General features: G+C 38.0%; 1 pseudogene; it reads left to right on the top strand.

Moving 5' to 3' along the window:
• Positions 1–3611: 3611 nt before the first annotated feature.
• Positions 3612–5136, top strand: LOC122197486 (uncharacterized; annotated as a pseudogene).
• Positions 5137–5384: the final 248 nt, after the last annotated feature.

Below are 5384 nucleotides of genomic sequence, written 5' to 3'. Positions count from 1 at the left end.
TTGTATCAGATCGTGACAGCCGTTTTACCTCAAGGTTTTGGTGGAGTCTACAAGAGGAATTGGGTTCCAAGTTGTGTTTGAGTACAGCTTACCATCCGCAAACCGATGGTTAGAGCGAACGAACAATTCAAACGTTGGAGGATATGCTGAGAGAATGTACCCTAGAATTCCAAGGTAAATGGGATGAACACTTACCTGTAGTAGAATTTTCCTATAATAATAGTTTCCACTAGAGCATTAAGATGACACCTTATCACGCTTTGTATGGAGAAAAGTGTCGAATGCCGTCATGTTGGCTGGAAGCTGGGGAAAAGCAGTTTATGGGACTTGAAATAGTCCATCAGACTGCTGAAAATTTGAAAGTGATTAGGGAAAGGATGTTAGCAGTCCAAGATCGACAAAAGAACTATGCTGACAAGAAAATACAATCGATATCATTCGAAGTTGGAGATTCGGTTTTACTTAAAGTCTCACCGTGGAAGGGACTTATAAGATTTGGTAAAAGGGGAAAATGGGTCCAAGGTTTATTGGGCCGTTTAAAGTTCTTCAGAGGATTGGGAATCAAGCTTACAAGCTAGAATTACCAGAAGAACTAGAGGGTATTCATAATACCTTTCATGTGTGTTATTTGAGAAAGTTCACGGGAGATGTGCTCGACATAATTCCAATTTCTGAATTAAGGTTGGATGAAAACAAGAGGTTAGTTGAAGGACCAGAGGTGATCGTTGACCATAAGACTAAGAAGTTGTGACCCAAGATGGTCGATTTAGTGCTTGTACGATGGAAACATACGAATGGGCCAAATCTCACCTGGGAAACGGATAATGACATGATGAGTCGCTACCCGCATTTGTTTGCTTATGTGTGATTCCGGGGACATAATCATCCTAAGGGGGAGAGAATTGTAACGCCCGTGTTTCCAGGATAGGCATTAATGATGATGTAATAGTCTAGGTCAACCTTTGTAACTCATTTTGAATAAATGAAATGGGAATTATGTGATTATTATGTGAATTATGTTTTTTATGCTTAATTATTAGGAATTGATTAATTAAGAATAAAAATAAGCGTCAAAATCAAATATTAAATAAAGCCGATATCTATTAAGAAAGTTGTAGTGGTCGCGAGAAAGATTCCAGATATATAAAATATACTGAAAGCCGAGTTATGACGAAGAAGTTATGACCTGTCGAAGTTTCGTGACAAAACCGACACGGCGCCGAATGACGTAAAAAGTAGGTTTTTGATAAACTACCTTTTAGCCTTGGTAATCTAAATGAAAGTCGTAGTGTTCGGTAAACCGAGAGTATGTATAAAAAGAACGTCCAAATCTGACTTTGTATGAAAAAGTTATGATTTTTCTAAGTTTCAGCTTAGCAGTAGACAACTTAAAACTCGAATTTTAGATCGAGTGGTTTTTATCCGACACAACCTAAACGATAATCGAAGGTCTCATCAATAGTAATACAACGGTAAAAAGACAGACGAAAACGGACGTCGGATGAAGAAGTTATGAATTTTTAACGGATTTCCTGTCCCGGTCTGTTAAAAATAATAATATTAAAATTAAAATCAAAATTAGCCGAAGAAGTCTAAACGAAGCTTGTAGAGCGTAATTTTACATATGCGTGCATATAAAGAACGTCAAAAACGGAGCCCGTATGCAAAAGTTATGGATTTTAGAAGTTTTGGCAGAAAAAAATCAAGAAAAAACATGAAATCCGAGGAATTTCGCATGGACAGAGTTCGGCCATGTCACCCGGATTCTCGCATGCATGCCACATGCTCGTTGCTGATTCGAACGAAGAGATGCCCAACTGTAGTAGGATGCGTGTCTGGTGACTCCTCGCATTCGAAGCCGCCTCGCCTCCATTCGACGCGTGCCCTCCTGACGTGTATGAGCTTCGCAGGCGCAGCACCTTGCACCCGTCGGACCTAGACCTCGGTCCAATCAGAAGCCAACAGCTGGAGCCTCGCACGTGCATGCCACCTGACCCTCGCATTTGCTGACACCTGTTTGCTTCTCAGCCCTCGAATCAGAAGCCTCCCCTATAAATAGAAGGGTGCGAGACCTCCTAGGTATATTTTGGAAAAGTGTCATTTTTCACCGCTTAAACAATATTTTTTCCATTCCAACTTCCTCCAAAGCCCCGGTATTATACCAAACACCCAAAATACGTCCCGAAGTGCCCGAAGACCCAAAATTATTTATCTTTTCGGTTTTGAAGCCCAAACCTCGCAGGGTCCGGTTTCTCAATAAAACTCCTGGTTTCATTTGAGATGATCGTTTTAGGAAATGAAGTGCTGCCCGATTGTCATTAAATCCACTACAAGAAAAAGACCCTTCTATGATGCTCAAACCACGATACTCACTGATTTATGTTACGCAAAAGAGAGTGACATTAAAAAAGTGTCGTCTCTTCAAAAAATTTAAGGATTTATGTCACACATTATTGCATGCCCTTAGATTAGTGTCTCATGTAAAAAAAAATTAAAATATGGAGGGCACTTTAACTAAAATGTGCGTCCTCTATGAATGTCGCTTTATGTTTTACTCAAAACGCGCGTTCTTGAAAGGGGGAAATGAAATCCCCAAAAATTAAACCCCCGCTTATTCCATGTGAAAAATTAAAACCCGCACCCCTTTCAATTAGCAAGAAATAAGCCTAGGGTCTTCGTCGTCCACTCTCTCCCTCTAACCTAAAACCCAACTTGTGATTTCATGGAGATTGTTATTATGATTTAAGAAGAAAAGAAGAAGACAAGCAAGGATAGTACTACTAAATTCCACAAAATCGCAGGGACTAGGGCTTTTTTTTCAAGATCGATGATCTCGCCTCACCTTGCCGGCAACATCTTTGCTCACTTCTCCTCCAACGACCTTAGGGGTATTTTAGTCCGGCGACCTCGAACTCATGTGACCTCGTCGGAGACTGCTCAAATTTCCACACCCTAGCCCAACTAAGATATGCTTTGGTTATTCTCTCTTCCTAATGTTTTCGTTCTTCTATTTCTATAATTTCTCCTCTATTCATAGCTTTGTTTTTGATTTTGGATCTTCTCATCTTCTCCTGTGTAAAACCTAGTGTTCTAAAAGGCGCGCCATGGCGTGAGGCGTGGCTCCGCCGTTACGAAAAGCCTCATAACGTTGCTGTTAGGCGTGGCGCGTGGCAAGGCGTGATTTGGCGCGTGTTTTTTCGTTTGAGACATGTTTTTTTTTCTCTTTGTTATGTCTTTTCTAATCGGAGATACATGTATTGTGGTTTTCGTTAAATTTTTGTTACTAGTTATTGATCTAACACTTATAAAAAGTAGTTATATTTAATATAAATTTATATTTATGTGGTAATATAATTTTAAATTAATACAAAATCGCCGCCTTACATCACGCCTTGAAAAACGTCATGGCTCGCCATGGCTCGTTAAGTTTGAGGCTTGACCATGCCGCCACACCATGTCTCACGCCATTTAGAACCTTGGTAAAACCCTAACTGAAAAACTATGCAGGTTTCAATGGCGATTTCCTCATCATTCCACGATCCTTATTTCCTTCTCCCTACTTTTCTGCTTCTCGGTTAGGTTTTGACAATGTGAAATTTTAGGATTCGAAGATGGGTAGTTACAATGATAACGAAGATGAATTTTTTGACGCCCGTGAGGCGTTTGCTTCAATGTCTGACTCAGGCTCCGATTTCTCCCCAGAAGACTGTTCTACCTTTGTATTCGACTATGATTATTGGGTTGGGAATCTGGAAGGTGTTGACTCCTGTCGTGATAAATTCCTGAGATTCATCGGTTTAAATTCTAAATGGCTTGTAAACAGAGAAGGATAAGATGAGTATGAAGATGATTTCAATGATGAAATAAATGAAGACAAAATTCTTGACTTGCCTCGAAATTTAGACTTTCAAGATCATATTTTGTGTAGGTAGCCATCATTGTCTATTTGATCAAATACAGCCATGGAGTTGATACCTTCTGGTTTAAATCGCGTCAAAACCGGAAATTAGGATGAATCAGGTGAAGACATATTGATAAAAAGATCATTCGACTTCTATGAAGATGGTTTAGTAAGGTATTTTAGTTCATCTTCTCATAGGTCATCACGTGAAGAAGGTGAAACTGTTAATTTGTTAGATATGAGGAAGAAAGTAAAGAAGAATTGGCTCCAAAAGCTAAGTATCGTGGCTAGAATCACAAATAAACATGAGGAATCAGTAACTTTGATGCCCAATAACACAAACTCAAAAACCAGTTCAGTTCCTATACACACACATAAAAAGAAATCAAAATAATTATCATCTCTTTATTCCGCACAAGAGTTTTCAGCAAACAATGGTTAGATCTCAATTATAAATTTCAGTCATGATGGTAGATACTCAGCAAGTGCGGGTGAAGATTGTATTATCCGCATTTGGAAATTTTTTGAAGATTAAGGTCCATGGACATGGTGGAGAAATCTTGTCCCTTTCATGGTCTAGAAAAGGGGTTAGTAACTTAGAATTATAAGACTTTATTTATAAAATACCCAAAATGTGCAAAAGTCCTAATAAACTTCTCTGTTAAACTAATACAATATCTTCTATCATCTTCTGTGGATAACACTGTTCGAATGTGTAAAGTTAGACATAATGAATGCCTGAAAAGTTTTACTCATAACAACTATGGTGAGTGAATGCAATTTTTTTTATGTTTTTTTTATAAATCGGTTTTAATTGCGCATATGTTTTTACTTGGTTTGATTTTATGATGCAGTGACATGTGTGGAGTTTAATCTTGTGGATGATAATTATTTTATTAGTGGAACCACACGAATTCAACTTTAGACAGAAGGTTAAAATAGTCATTTTTTTTCTAAAAAACAAAATTTTCTTTGGTTATGTCAGGAAACTGAAAACGAGCCTCTTCTAGAAGAACTATTAGATGTTGGAATTGAAGAGAAAGAAGGGCAAGCTGAACCTAATTCATTGGCCCATAGCAGCCTGGTGATGATCTAATGGCTAATAATCAAACCGATACACAACCAGCCAATGAAACCACTTGTGAAAATGACGTAAACACCCCTGAAATTGTAAACGACCAAGAAACTGTGGAACAAGAACAAAACATTTCAACACAGAACTCAGAAGCACGACATACAATAAGTAAGATAGTTTATTTTTGTACTTTAGGAGACCTATTTATGATGATAACATTAAACTTTTAAGTTACTAATTAATGTTAAGGTTGAAATCACCAATTGATGGGAAATGATTGATTTCATTTTTTAAAATTGCAAGATCTTCATGTGAACCCGGGTGTTCAACAAAATTACTAAGTAGGCTCTATGTATCTCCTTCCATATCAAATACAGGACCAATACTTATGTTTAATTACTAAGTAGG

The sequence above is a fragment of the Lactuca sativa genome, chromosome 4, assembly GCF_002870075.4.
Source record: "Lactuca sativa cultivar Salinas chromosome 4, Lsat_Salinas_v11, whole genome shotgun sequence".
Lineage (NCBI taxonomy): Eukaryota > Viridiplantae > Streptophyta > Magnoliopsida > Asterales > Asteraceae > Lactuca > Lactuca sativa.
The sequence above is the reverse complement of the archived record's forward strand: the minus strand, read 5'-3'. Positions and strand labels throughout refer to the sequence as shown.